This window comes from Acomys russatus, chromosome 11, assembly GCF_903995435.1.
Source record: "Acomys russatus chromosome 11, mAcoRus1.1, whole genome shotgun sequence".
NCBI lineage: Eukaryota > Metazoa > Chordata > Mammalia > Rodentia > Muridae > Acomys > Acomys russatus.
The window spans coordinates 21,147,276-21,163,700 of record NC_067147.1 but is presented as its reverse complement, the minus strand read 5'-3'; positions in this window follow the sequence as shown (position 1 = coordinate 21,163,700).

The following is a 16,425-nucleotide window of genomic DNA, read 5'->3' as shown; positions in this document are numbered from 1 at the left end:
TATGGGTTGATTTCATCTCAGTGCAATAAACTGGCTGCAGTAAGGTGGGGTAGGGACGAAGGAGGAAGTGTCACGTCAACAAATTCCTGATTTAAACTTATTCTCTGTTTCTCAGGCAGAGCAGAACTCAAAAGGCCACCCAGTCTCTGGGTCCTGAAGAACGAATAAAGCGACCGCTTTTTTACTGAATTGCTGCTTTGTCCTGGGCCCTACAGAGTTCATGGCCACATAACCTGCGAGACGGTTTACAACTTATAAATAAATCTGTAACACAGATTGCCTGTGACTTGATCAAGGTCTCCTACCTGGTGTAACAGCAGGCCGACATTGAAGCCAGGTGGATTTGCTTCAGAACATGGCTTTTAATTCTTGTGCTCTATCACAGTGTGAGGCAAAGATCTCAATATGCAATTGTGGACTGTGTTTTTTTTTTTTTTTCCCCTTGGGTTATATTTTAAAAAGAACAATAACGCCTGTTGAGCTGGCACACACCTTTAATCACTGCACCAAGGAGGCAGAGGCAGGCTGACCTCTCTGTACATGAGACCCCGTTTCAAAACAAAGCAAAATCAAACAACACCCAAAACAAACAAACAAAGAAACAAACATTAAAAAAAAGAATAGATGCAGATTAACAATGTTTTATTTAGCCAGTCAGTTCTAAATGTTACCATTTTGATAGTTAATCATGTTCATTAAATTGATTTACTTTGTGGCCTCCCCTCGCCCCCCCCCCCCACACTTAGTCTTTAAATTGATGTGGAATTAACACTGCTTCATGTATCAGTGCTAGCCTGAATAGCCACCTGGGACAGGAGGCTTTCCGGACAGACAGCACACAGCTAGTGCTGGTTAACTCAAGGTACGAGGAGGCTTTGTATTTGTATATCTTATAAGTCATCTTGGCTTCCTTTTGTTATCCTCAAAATTATACAGCCCCCAAGTATTAAAAGTGAAAGTGAGTATGGGGGAAAAGTGGAAGAGAAAAAGCCAAAAACAAACAGAAATAATATTGCCATCGTTTGGGGCTTTGCAATAACGCGGGTTTTCCTCAAGGGCCTCCTGTCAGATTTCTAGAATACTTTGAGTCCAGCTGCATGCCCATTTAAGAACATAAGGTTCATTTACCATACTTCCTCCCCCCTCCTATCCCGGCCAAGCAGAAATCTAAAAATAAACTCTTAAGCTCTTAGGTCTGACCTAAGGCTATATAAATATCCATTTGCAGTTGTTACTGTAGCAAAAGGAAAATCCAGGGTCCTAAGTCATTTTGTTGTAAAAACTTTAAAAAGCCAACTTCTACTCTGAACACTTCCTTCTTCTGAATCGCACACAAACTCAGGGGCGGGGCACAGGAGGAGGCCAACTCAGATTTCTAACTTTTTCCTACAAGGGGTCAAAAAAAAAAAAAAAAAAAAAAAAAAAAAAAAAAAAAAGCCTTCCATGGCACATTCCTTCACTTTCTTCACCATTTTCCTTCTCATTGCTAATTGAAATAATGACTAGTGTGTGAGGAAAAAAATAAGTCCTTAGTATACAGTTTCCATCTATGCACTCAGGAGGGCTTGGGTCTGAGATGTAATGTGTTCTTGCTGAATTTGGAAACATCCTGTGGGAGACTCAATGCTGTACAGGTGCCCCTGTGGGACCGTAGCCAATGTGTCCTCAACAGGGGGCACCTGGTGAGCACAACACAGAGGGAATGTGGTAGCAATTCAATTTATTCCACTAGAGTCAAGGCAGGTCTTACACTCATGGTTTTAAAGGAAAATTATTGCATTATTTTTTTCTAATATAATGAAAATTATATTAGATTCTGATGAGAGAGAGGGGGAAAACATATATGGAAGAGATGGCTATAAAATGTGATTAAAGCTCTTGAACTTAAAAAATTGCTTGGTATCTACAGTTTCCTCCTTGAACCTACCTTTAAGTGATGTTTTAGGGGCCGGGCGTGGTGGTGCACGCCTTTAATCCCAGCACTCGGGAGGCAGAGGCAGGCGGATCACTGTGAGTTCGAGGCCAGCCTGGTCTACAAAGTGAGTCCAGGATAGTCAAGGCTATACAGAGAAACCCTGTCTCAAAAAAAAAAAAAAAAAAAAAAAAAACAAAAACAAAAACAAAAAACAAAAAACGTGATGTTTTAGTATGAAATGGTGAGAATAAAATACTAAGATATAACCTACACAAGAACATTTGTATACTTTTGATCAGAGGAGAGACATTAAAATATGGCAAAAACTTAGAAAATATTTAACTGTATATACTTCTTATGAAAGAGCATGGATAGAGAAATATATATATCCAATAAGAACACTGCCCGAGGGCTGATAAAAATGCATAGGAGCCTAATTCAGAGGTAGATAACTTGTTCAGCATGAGTTCAACTCTCAACACCACAGAAAAGGAAATAGGAACAAAAAAGTGCTATGTCATGTTCCAAATATCCATATGGCTAGCAAAAATAAACTAAGTTGAAAATGAAGAAAATGAAAATGAACAACAAATATTCTGTTTTTCAGGAGTGAATCAGGGAAATGCAAAGCACAAACTATACAAAAAAATTACATAGATGTTTCCGTTTGTGCAATAAAAGGAAATTTATAAAAAGAAAAAAGATACAGCTGGGGCAATGACTCAGTGAAGAATAAAATGTTTGCACACAAGAATGAGGATTGGTTTCCTCTGCCTCTGTCTTTGTTTCTGTCTCTCTGTCTCTCTGTCTCTGTCTCTCTCTTTGTGTCTCTGTCTCTCTCTCTCTCAGTTTTTCAAGACAGGGCTTGTCTATGTAACACTTACACACATGTGCACCAAGCAAACGCTTAAAAAGAAAAAGACAGATAGAAAGGAAGATGAAATAATAGACAGGAAGAAAATGAAAGAAGGAAGAAAAGAAGAAACGAAGGGAGGGACAGAAGGAAAGAGGGAGGGAGGAATGGAGAGAGGGATGGAGGAAGGAAGGAAGGAAGGAAAGAAGGGAGTCAGTACCCTCCAGTACTGCTGAACTCAGTCCTCTACATGGCTCCTGGGAGAGAGAATTGTTCTAAGCACCTGGGAAATGGAAATTACAACTTAAAACATCACACTACTTTTAGTTAGCAATTCCAAATTTGCCTCTTTATAAGCCAGTCCACAAGCAAGTGTACTACACTACTGACTACCAACATTTAAAGGTGGCAAGAACCTGGAGTGGGTGCTTTAATGTGTTCTGGTGTGGCCACAGACTGGGCTGCTGCATATCTATCTTTTGGGACTGAGATTGGTATGCATCGTCCAGGAAGTTGGAGCTCTGAGCCTCTCCTGGATTTCCTCAAATACAAATTGGGGAAGGAAAGGGTGAAGCTTCCTCTTGTTGCTTCACCACGTGCACAGGGCCTTCTCTGCTATTCTGTGGTGTGGTCAGACTCTCCTCCGGAAGTAGCCAGGGTCGGGCTAAAGGCTTCTTGTGGGATTTCAGGAGCTGATTTTGCTGTAGATTTGAAAGGCAATCTGCAGGACACCGGGGAAGGCCATCGCGGTCTGAATGAGAAGGGCTCCAACACCTGGTGGAAGAGGACATTCAGGGACACTCAGCCTGGATTTTCTATCAGTTCTAATTTCATTTAGGCTGAGTGCTTGATATTGATTAGGATTCTGTTGTTTCCACCTTTCACTTCATGCATTTTCAAACCACTACACCAACTATTATATATTTCCAAGTATCTTTTAATGCTAATTGCCTAGAAAATTGTGATGATATTTAATTTAGCTGTATGGTTTATTTGTGAGATAATGGAAATACAAATTAACATGATTTTTCCACAAATGCATATTGACTGTATTTATTTATAATAAACTACATACAATAAGAACAGTTATGAGACAACCAGGAAAGCCATATGTAAAAGTTACATTCAAAATGTTTAGCTCATTTATATTTGGCAACCTTGAAGAAAACACTATCTGTCCTATATAGGTGAGTCTAAAGTTTTGTACCTAAATCAGTCTCTATCATGTCTTATATTTATCAACTTAAAAAATATCTTTCTACACAATAAAACATTTTCTCAATCCTAAGCAACTTAACTTAGTTTACTTTGAAACTATAACTATTTAGTCTTCAACCCCATCAGAGATTTGAGAAGGAATAAAATTATTAATTAAGTAGGAAGTGCAGACAAGCAGCTACCAGAACTAAGAGATGACAGAGACGGTTTAGTGCTTGGTCAGTCACCCATTCTCTCTATATAATGTTGGAGCATTATCTTCCATCTTCTGGGCCCACTATATCTGGCAGACATAATTGTAGAGCAGGAGCTATAAAGGACTTGCTTACCCTGTCATGGCAGAGCTTGGTAGTTTACTCAGCCTGCATCCAAGTCTTGTCCATTTTGGACAGTGTACTGTCTGTAGAGAGAGCTGGGACATTTTTTTCCAGTGGCTAGTTTGCCATCAATGACACTATCTCCAAAAGGAGATTTTATGATTCTTATCATCTTCATGGAGCTAACATGTCTCAAGTAAAAAGGGCCTTAAATTAAAAAAAAATCTCTAACTGCCATATTCTGTAGGTCTCTGAAGATTTTGAGGACTATATATCTATTTACAATTATATTTATGTAGTGTATAATCATATCTATCTATCTATCTATCATCTATCTATCATAAATCTTAATAGGCAAACATTACTTGTTTCTAGATATTTACTATCTGTTCAACCTAGGATGTATATTTCTGTGATAAACCAGGCCTTGAAAGAACAATTATCACCTTCATATAAAAAAACAAAAAAACAGAATAACTAAAAATAATCCTATACAATAAGAACACTTCTGGAAGTATCTCTACCCCTAATTTCAAGCTATATTAATAGTATAGCAATAGTAATAAAAACTGCATAGTACTGGCATATAAACAGACTTGTTGATCAATAGAATTGAAGCTAAGATCCAGAAATAAGCCCCCACACCTACAGACAGTTGATTTTTTTTTTTTTTTTTAACAAAGAAGCTAAAACCATACAATAGAAAAAGATAGCATTCTCAACAAATGGTACTAGCCTAACTGGATGACTACACACAGAAAATTGCAAGTAGAGTAATATTTATCACCTTGCATAAAACTTAAATCCAAGTTGATCAAAGACCTCAACATAAAACCAGAAAAACTAGACCTATTAGAAAAGAAAGTGGGGATCAGTCCTGAAATGGTTGGCACAGCAGACAACTTCCTGAACAGAACACCAACAGCTTAGGCTCCAAAACCAACAATGAATAAATGGGACCTCATGAAACTGAAAAACTGTTACTGAAAATCAGCCTACAGACTGGGAAAATATCTTCACCAACTCTACATCTTACAAAGGGCTAATATCCAAAAATATATAAAGAAATCAAAAAATTTAACACCAACGAACCAAATAATCCACTTAAAAATGGGGTACAGAGCTAAATAGAATTCTCAACAGAGGAACATCGAATGGCCAAGAAACACTTAAAGAAATGCTCAATGTCCTTAGTCATCAGGGAAAAGCAAATCAAAACAGCTCTGAGATTCTACCTTACACATGTCAGAATGGCTAAGATCAGAAACTCAAGTGACAGCACATGCTGGTGAGGATGTTGAGGAAAGGGAACACTCCTCCATTGCTGGTGGGAGTGCAAACTTGTACAATCAGTTTGGAAATCAATCTGTTGCTTTCTCAGAAAACTGAGACTAGCTCTACATCAAAAACTAGCTATACCACTCCTGAGCATATAACCAAAAGATGTTTTACCATACAACAAGGGCATATGCTCAACTATGTTCATAGCAACTGTATTTGTAATAGTCAGAATCTGGAAATAACCTAGATGTTGCTCAACCAAAGAATGGATAAAGAAACAGTGGTACGTTTATACAATGGAATACTACTCAGCTATGAAAAACAAGGAAATCTTGAAATTTGCAGGCATATGGATGGAACTAGGAAAGAATCATCCTGAATGAGGCAACCTAGACCCAGAAAGACACACATGGTATATACTCACATATAAGTGCGTATTAGTCATATAGTATGGGATAATTATACAACATGATTTTTTTAATGGTGGGAGAGTTGAGTAATGTAATACATGGTGTTATTTGATTAGAGTGTTCAAATAGAATATCTATTGTAAAATAAGGTGTAATTTTAAAAATGCAATTTGAAGTAAATATAGCAGTCTTCATGGCATATTTACTGATTGGCATCAATAAATAGCATTAATGTTGTCTCTCTTTGCTCAGAACAGCTGGGTGAAGTATCTTTAATAATTTGTGTGAGGCCAAAATAAGATTGCATTGGATGGACATAATGAGATACAATTTATGTATACTTTAAGATCCAAAGTAACATTTATTATCCCAGTAACTTGCTCTAGGCAAAAAAATTAACTTTGAATGACATTTGGTGACTTCAATTAAATTCTTCCCTTTGGATCATTGATTTGTCACCATTCCAAAAAATATCATGCTGACATTGAAGGGTAATGGAAAAAAAAAAGAGTTCTAAAAGATATTTGGGCAATGTTAGTATAGATTGAATTAGCCCGTCACCTCTAAAGATGTCTGCTGTAGTTGAAACATTACTCATTTGAATGCATGAATTTTGTCGTGTTTTAAAAAATTAGTGATGCCACTTTCTCATAGACTAGAGAAAGAGGAAGGAGTGTTGATGCAGTTTCAGAGTTGAGTCTCCTTACTCCTCCTGTGGTGAGACATCAGAACTTCTAATGCTCCTGTGTTGTTAAAGTTCCTTTTCCAGGCCTTTCATCTTTCCTGTAGGCACATTTTCAGGTCAGCAGCTAAGTTCTTTTATTAGCTCATTTTCACCTCATTTCAAATAGAATGCTTCGAACAAAAAGTCTGCTCTAATTTACTTCCCAATTATTATCTTCTTAAGTCCCTACTGTCAATTTCAAAGCAGATAATATTTTCCAATAATGATTAAAATGGATATTTTGAGGCTGGGGAGATGACTACATGGTTAAGATTGCTTGCAGCTCTTCCAGCAGACCCATACACGGTTCCTAGCATCCACATCAAGATGTTCATAAACACCTATAACTCCGGCTCCAGTGCCCACCTCTGGCCTCCTCAGCCACCACCTATGCTCATCTCTCTCTCTCTCTCTCTCTCTCTCTCTCTCTCTCTCTCTCTCTCTCTCTCTCTCTCTCTCTCACACACACACACACACACACACACACACACACACACACACGTGCACACACACACACTCATGTGCATATACATAAAATATTTAAAAATATTTACAAAAATTAGTACTTTTTTTTTTTCAGATTGTTCAACCAGAGCCACTGTGTCTTGTACACTAGGGGTGAACACTCTTCAGATGACTCTGTGGCATGCTTGGCCAGCCTACTGTAAATGCCCACCTCCTGGGGCTATGGCAACTCTCTCTATTTTACCATTCTCTGCTGTGTTTTACATCCAGATCTTTAGAACTTGAGCTCATAGCTGCTACTAAATTCTTTGCCCACAGTATTTCAAGAGTAACTTGTGCCTGAGGAAATTATTTAAAATAACTTATGTACGTATGTAAGATGTAAAATATTCCACAACGGAGTACTAATAAAATATCAAACTCTAAGAGAACACTACTTTGTTTCCAAAAAAAAAAAAAAAAAAAGAATCAAGAAAAAAAAATACCAAGGAGAAGATGCCAATCGAGGTGCTAGTTGTTTATTCCTAATGCAAATGTGTGTGAAAATGGATAGTGTGAAGACAGACTGCTATTCATGGAAAGCCATGCTAGCAAAGGCATCACAGAGCATCCATTCTGATTCAGAACAGTATCCACTCCCATTTGCCAGTCACTGAACTAAGTAAATTAATAACCAAGGCTGGTAGGTTTAACTTCAAGCTGAGACTGCTCAAGCTACCCGTTTTAGTGTTCTTACTTGTTGCAGCAGCCCGAAAAGCTGGGCATCCAGATGACGTCACTCTAAGAAGATTCAAGCAGGCACCAGACTGCTCTGAGCTAAAAAAGAAACCACTTTGTGTTTCAGTACTGAGATTTGAGGGCCAATTTTCAATCACTTAAAGTAGACTCTTTCCTAAGATAATACATATTTATTGGAAATATAGGATATATTTGTTCTGGGAAAAGTGATCTACGTGACTCTAATTCTCTATTTTATTAAATAATCTGTGGCATGGAGTGCACTACATATTTTCACATTTCCACGTGATTACATGATAAAATAGCTACTGCTGAGAATTATACTAGCATGTCCAACGTATCATATTTTTTACAATTCTAAGTTGTAATTTACCCTACATTGTAACCTTCCAATATTCAAATATTTCATAACTAGGATAACATTTAGATAAGATGAAAAAGTATTGCAATGGGTCACTTAGGTTTAGAAACATTTTTGTGTCTTTCCTCATAGTCATCTCATCATTGTGTAGTTAGAGCCTCCTTGCTCTGTATTTAATCATATTTGTTAAATGAATATCAGTCATGGTTTCTTTACGGAAAAGCTCCACCTTCACGTTGCTTGCTACACATTTCTCTAGAATTCAAATCTGACTAACAACTCCCTGCCAACACACACACACACACACACACACACACACGCACGCACCACCACTACTACTACCACCACCACTACCACCAAAGCACAACACATACTTTCTTTAGAATTCTGGTTCTATTACATACTCTTTCATTTTACTTTCTTACTGTGCCCCATACATCCTTTTTGCAATGAGAATGTATATTTGTTGCCATCATATAATTTGACTTTAGATTTTACCTGAGGTTAAAATTAGGAGATTGCTTGGGGTCTCAGAAGAGATTTGGATTTAAAAATATTATTGAGACTGTGAAAGACTAGGGATGCTTGAAATTGGACTAAACGCATTTTGTATTATGATATGGCCACAAGCTAAAAGAAGTCAAGGAGAATGAGGTAGTTTGAACGAGAACAATCCCATAGGCTCTTATATTTGAATACTCCATTCCCAATTGGTGGAACTATTTAGGAAGGATTAAGAGGTGTGGCCTTGTTGGAAGAAGTTTGTCACTTGGGATGGTGTTTGGGGATTTTAAAGACTTGTACCATTCTCAGTGTGTCCTCCTCTGCTTCCGACTTATGGTTCAAGTTATAAGCTCCCAGCTGATCTTGCCTTTGCTCCACTCTCATGGACTCTGTTCCTCTATAACTTTAGGCCCAATTAAATGTTTTTCTTTATAAATTGCCTCAATCATGGTGTTTTGTCATAGCAATAGAAAAGAAAGTAAGATATATCTTATTATTTTTTATTCCACTAGAGAAGAAATGGAAGAATTTTTAGATTCATATGACCTACCAAAGTTAAACCAAGGTGAAATAGTTTAGACATATAAGAAAGAGTGATATTTAAGCACAAGTTAAAAAAATTTTCAACTGGAAAAAAAAAAAAAAAAAAAAAGCCCAGGCCCAGACGGATTAAATACAGAATTCCATTAGACAGTCAAAGAAAAACCAAGACCAATAATTTTCAAATTATTATGTAAGGTAGAAAGGTAATAGTCCTCATTTCTTCATAAAGGCAGCCTTATCTTAGTCCCAAAACCAGACAAGGACACACCAACAAAAGAAAATTGTAAGTCAAGCTCCCTGACAAACATAGTTGCAAAAATTTTCAATAAAATACTTCCACACCAACTAAAAAAAACATCAAAAGATTGTTTACCATATGTTTTGGTTAGGGTTTCTATTGCTGTGATAAAACACAAAGACCAGAAGCAAGCTTGGAAGGAAAGAGTTTATTTGGCTTATGCTTCCACATTGTATGATGTCACTGAAGGAAGCCAGGACAGGAACTCAAGCAAGGCAGGAACCTGGAGGCAGGAGCTGATGCAGAGGCCATAGAGGGATGCTGCTTGCTGGCTTGCTTTCCACACCTTTCTCAGACTGCTATCTTATAGAACCCAGGACCACCAGCCCAGGGATGGCACCTCCTACAATGGGCTGGGCCTTCCTCCATCCATCACTAAGAAAATGCCCGACAGCCAGATATTATGGAGCCATTTTCTCAACTGAAGTTCCATCATTTCTGGTAACTCTAGCTTGTTCCAAGTTGACATAAAACTAGTCAGAATACCATGATCGAGCTTCATTTCAGATGTGTGCAGATAATTCAACACACATAAATTAGTAGCTATAATTCATCATATGAAAAGTATCAAAGACAGAAACCATAAACAATAGACATAGGCCATCTTTGCCAGAATGTGACATCCCTTTACAATAAAAGCACAGAGAGATGACAGATGGATAGAACATTTCTTAACTTAATAAAAGCTAAGACAACCCTATAGCCAACATGGGTTTTTTTGAGAACGATATTTCTTTTATTTTTGAGATTATGATATTATTCCATTTCTCAGTTTCCCTTCCATACTCTAAATGTTCCCATAAGCCCCTCCTTGATCTATTTCATATTAATTTATAACCTGCATTTATATTCCTAAATAGAACCTGGTCAGTCAGAATAATGTTATGCATATGCTCGTTTTCAGGGCTGACCATTTGGTATCAGATCACTAGCTGATGTGCTGGGGAAGACGATCTCCCGCTCTCAGCAGGCCTTAGGTGCCTGCAGCTCTTTGTGTAAGTTTGAAGTCATACGATATTTCCCCTGCTTACATTGGCATGTCTATTAGGAAAGCTGTTGTTTAAATTTACAAAACTATACTTTTTCTTGTTTTCCCTGAAATATTTCCTTAAGTTTATTTTCACAAAAACAAATATACATGAAATAGTACATATTCATGTATTTTTCCTTCTTTCAAATATATGAATCATATATGTATATAATTTATATATACTTCAGTTAACCCCTTATACTACAATACTTTATAAACTCACTGAAAATAAAGCTAGGACTGTATACATATATATATATAGATACACACATATAATTTTATGTATATAAAATATAAAATTATATATAATGTAATATTATATATAACAATATAGTCATATATAACTCTTTATATTTAAATATGTAATATATAATTATTATATATCATATACTATATTTTTACTTTTTGCACATACATTTATATTATCACACATATATACTTATAGCAAGAAGAACCATGACACAATATGGAATTATATAAACGTTACATTCTTAGTGTTTTATAGCCAACATTATGGTAATGAAGAAAAAAATCAGAATATCCTACAAGGACTGGGAACAAGGAAAGAATGACTGCTTTCCCAATATCTATTCAGTGCTGTGCTTTAAGTCTTAGCTAAATTAATTAAGTCAAGAAAGGGAGGTAAATGGAAACTACTAGTGAGAAAGAAAAAATTGAAGACCCTGGAAAATAGAAAGGCCTCACATGGTCATGAACTGGCAGGACTAATGTTACAAAAATGATCATTTTACAAAGATTAATCTACAAATTTAAAGCAATCTTCATCAAAATGTCAATTCAATTCTCCACAGAAATAGGATAAAAAAAAAAAAGGATACAGAATTTAAAGATATATTACAGAGTCGTAGAAATAAAAACAGCTTGGTACTGGCAAAAAGATGCATAGACGAATGGAACAGAATAGGGGGCTCAGATATGCATTCATGAAACTACAGTCATTTGGTTTTTGATACAGAAGCAAAAAAAAAAATGTACGTTCAGGAAAAGATAGCACCTTCAACAAATGGCACAGGGAAAATGTGTATTCACATGGAAGAATGTAACTAGATTCCTTTTCTATTGCACACACACACACACACACACACACACACACACACACACACAAAAGTAACTCAAAATGGATCTAAGACCCCAATGCTACACTTGAAAGTACTAGAGTATTAAGTAGTAAGTGCACTTACATTTACAGGCGTGGTTAAGGGCTTTTTGAATAGTGTTCTGGCTACAGATGACAATAAATGAGGCCTTATGAAATCAAAAGTTTTCTGTGCTGTGAAGGAAACTTGTAATTGAGTAAAGAGGTGGCCTGCAGAATATGAGAACATGCTTGGCAGCTACACATCTCCAAGGAATCATGTCAAGGATATACAATGAGCTTTAAAAAGAGCAAACATGGTCTATAAACCTGAACAGAGAGAAGAAAGAATTAATTTTCTTCTATATGGCTCTGAGAACCTTGGAGGTGGCATGATGGACAGAAAGCTGCTCTTTGAAACAAAAGATACCTGCGAGATTTCCATGCGTTTAAACATTTGGCAGACATCTAGTAAGGACCCGACACTATAGATAGCATTTTCATTCTAATATTTTAAGCGTTGTTATTTGGTTCACACAAACTGGGGAGACCAAGATCAGGTAGATCTCAAAGATAATTAGAGAGACATGTAGGAGTTGTCTCATTTTTATTTGAAAATACATTCAATGCCTACTTTTTGTGTCATCCACTGTTCGAGATGCTAGGCACACAATCAGGACTTGAATGACTATTTTGTGCTGGACTTCATTTGTTAAAACAGGTGTGCACACATCTGCTCTGCTCTAAGGGTCCAAGTGGATGGTGGCCTAAAGGAGGGACACAGACGAGCTGGGGGACAGTAAATGCTGTTCTGCGTTGTTAAAGTTCTTTAATATTTTCATACTTCTTTTAAAATAAGTAATCATAAATTTTCTCTCCATAAATAAATGGAAATCTTGGCAAAGAGAACCCCGTGAACAGCTGTCTCGAAAGGACCTCATGTTTTCTCTTTCCTTATACTCCAAGGAAATTAAAATCCATTTAATTCTCTGAGGAAAAGTCTCCATCACTCCATTACTGTACCCACAGGTTAGCCCTACCAGCAGCTTCCATTTGGTCATTTTTTCCTCCTTTCAGTCCAGTTCATGCAAGATTCACTTACCTCTGAAATAAGTAACTTTAACATCTGCATCGTCAACACGATCTGTCCAAAAGCAGTAGGTTGTTTTAGGGGGAAAGCACTTAAAAAGTTGTAGATTTGTCTCTCTTCATAACTGTATCTTGAAAAAAAAAAAAAAAAAAAAAAAAAAAAAAGGAAACGAAAGCCGCCACCACGGCTTTTAAGGAGTGAGTCAAGTTCCTACCTGAGGAACATGAAAGGAAACGGTAGTGTCCGTCACAGTCCAGAGAAATCAGACTCAGATATTCAAGTACATTGCAGGGGGAAAGGAGCATGGATTAACAATCTCAATTCATTCTTCCACTGCACACAAAGACACATGCATACGTACACGTGTGTGCGCACACACACACACATGTTGTGCATAATGATTCAAGATGATGGACATAAAATGTCACAATTTAGTCTATGGACTGGCCATAAGCTAAAATATGAAGTTATTAGTGAATTCAGACTATGCTATGAATCCAAACACAGTTGGTGCTATCAGATTTTCTTTCTTTTTTTTATTAATTTATTCATATTACATCTCGATTGTTAGCCCTTGCCCTGTTTCCTCCCATTCTTCCCTCCCTCCCATTTCTCTCCTTCTCCCCTCCCCTATGTCTGTGACTGAGGGAGACCTCCTCCCCCTATATATGCTCTCAGAATATCAAGTCTCTTCTTGGTAACTAGCTATCCTTCCTCTGAGTGCCAACAGGTCTCCCCATCTGGGGGACATGGTCAGAAAAGGGGCACCAGAGTTCGTGTGAGAGTCAGATCTCACTCTCCACTCAACGGTGGAGAATATCATGTTCGTCGGCTAGGTCCTGGTAGGGGTTCGAAGCTTACTGCCTATATTCTCCTTGGCTGGTGCCATAGTTTGAGGAGGACCCCAGGACCCAGATCTGCCTGTCATAAAGTTCTTCTTGTAGGTTTCCAGGACCCTGTGGGTCCTACTATTTCCCCTTTCTTCCATGCTACTCTTGCGAAAAGTCTCAATGGGATATCCTCTCCTCCGACCCACTTTCTTGGTAAGTAAAGATTTTCATGGTATGTATCCCTTGGACTAGTGTTTTGATAAAAGTGAGTATATACCATTTGTCTCTTTTTGCTTCTGGGTGAACTCACTCATTATGATAATTTCTAGATCAATCCATTTGTCCACAAATTTTGGGAATTTCTTGTTTTTAATAGCTGAGTAGTATTCCATCATGTAAATATACCACAGTTTCTTAGTCCATTCTTCTACTGAGGGACACTTAGGCTGTTTCCATGTTCTGGCTATTATGTATAGAGCAGCTATAAACATGGTTGAGTATATGTCCCTGTTATGTGGTAGGGCATTTTCTGGCTATATTCCAAGGAGTGGGATGGCTGGGTCTTGAGGAAGCCCTATTCCCAACTTTCTGAGAAAGCGCCAGATAGTTTTCCAAAGTGGTTGTACTAGTTTGCATTCCCACCAGCAATGAAGGAGTGTTCCTCTCTCTCCACATCCTCGCCAACATGTGGTGTCATCTGAGTTTTTGATCTTAGCCATTCTGATGGGTGTAAGATGGAATCTCAGTGTCGTTTAGATTTGCATTTCTCTGATGACTAACGAGGACAAGCATTTCTTTAAGTGTTTCTCGACCATTTGGTATTCCTCTGTTGAGAATTCTCTGTTAAGTTCCAAGGCCCATTTCGCAATTGGGTTGTTTGGTTTTGTGGTGTTTAATTTCTTGAGTTCTTTATATATTTTAGATATTAAACCTTTGTCAGATGAAGGGTTGGTGAAGATCTTTTCCCATTCTGTAGGCTGTCGTTTTGTTCTCTTGACAGTGTCTCCTGCCTTAAAGAAGCTTCTCAGCCTCATGAGGTCCCATTTATTAATTGTTTACATTAAGGCCTAGGCTGTTGGTGTACTGTTCAGGAAGTTGTTTCCTGTGCCTATCAGAAAGTGACTAATTTCTATTCATTTCAATACAACTACCATGAGCAGTCCATATCGGTGAAATGCATGTGGATTCATGATAGATATCAGCTTAATTGCAAAGTTATACACTAAGTTAAAAGCCTAGTCTCACGCACTCACTTGTATGTTTGAACTTGAACTAAGGAAGTTCTTCTTGGTACAACCCCGACCGAGTTCTGTCTAACCTGGACTGGAGGCTCCGACAGTGGTTGTCACTAGGGAAGGGGGGAACTGGTGAGCATGTTGCAAACAGGAGAGTAAAGTTAAGACTGAAGAGAAACCAAGGGGGAAAAAAAACCAAGGCAGGAAACTGGATAAAATAAACAAATACATCATTGTGCATATTTCTTTTGCTGTTTATAAAAATCTATTTGGTTTCCTACACATATTTTCCCCTCTGTTGGACCGAATAAAAATTGTACCTCACTTGTAAAGTCTCACTTAATAATCTAATTTTGAATAATTACAAAAAGTACTGTAGATTTTGTATAACAGTCACTGTGTTTGCCGAGAGATCTCTGCTAAAGACATGTATTTGTGTGGAAATATAAAAATTTAAGTATGGAAAGAATTAATTAAAATGTGGAAAATCATCTTAGTGACAACAAAATAAAATGCTTATGAATTTTCAAAAAAAAAAATAGTGACCCTCATGGCTGTATGATGTACAGTGTTCAAAACACATATTTTTAAATGCCCCTTTGGCTTCACATCTTATTAACAGTAGGTCTTAACCTCAAGGACTCCCTGAGCCATAATTTGTCAAGCTTGGTATATGGCTGGAGGCGTGGCTTAGTCTGAGAAATAGGAAGGAATATGAGAAGTCTACAAAATGCTCTATTAATTGGGTTGTTGGACACTGCTGGTTGAGGTCCTGACAAGTAATATTAAAGTTGACAGATGGAAACTCAAAATACCTTCAAAGTTATAATTTGTACTTAACTGAACAGCAACAAAAAAAATCACGCTGCTAACTGACCCTGAGAGAACTATGCTATTTATAATTCTGGAGGCAGACAAGTCTTCCTTGGTGGTGGTGGAGGGACAGGGGGCCAATAGGTCTTAAAGAAGGGCCAAAAGACTTCGTCCCAAAAGAAGGGAGGCACAACTGGGTTGACTGTAGCCACTTGTGCTTTAAACACCCCACACGGTGAGGCAGACTGTTCCCCTGGGGAAAGGGAGTGAGAAAGGCACATGGATGGCTGGGAAGCAGGTGGAGTGTTTAGGGGGAAAGCCCTCCTCACACAGACTAGGACAGCTGAGAAAAATGTGCTTTTGTTTTTTGTTTTTTTGTGGGTTTTTTTTTTTTTTCTGTAACAGAAATAACTCCCTAATCCATTGGGATTTGTTCTTTTAACACTCTTGGCAGCTTCAGCGCAGGGTTTCAGGGTGGCTTTGAGGGATTAAGCATCAAATATGTAGGATGTGCAAGGATGTGCAATTGGTGGCACCCCTCCCAGCTGTTGCTTTCGTTTGGGTCCCACATCCCGAGCTTTGTTAACGTGCTGCAGTGTTTTCAGCTCACTATAGCCAGGCACAGCTGGTAAGAACACTGACAAATAAGCCACGAAGAGCCTCGCTCTTCAAACAGTCTGCTTCTACAAACAAATCAAGGGCAC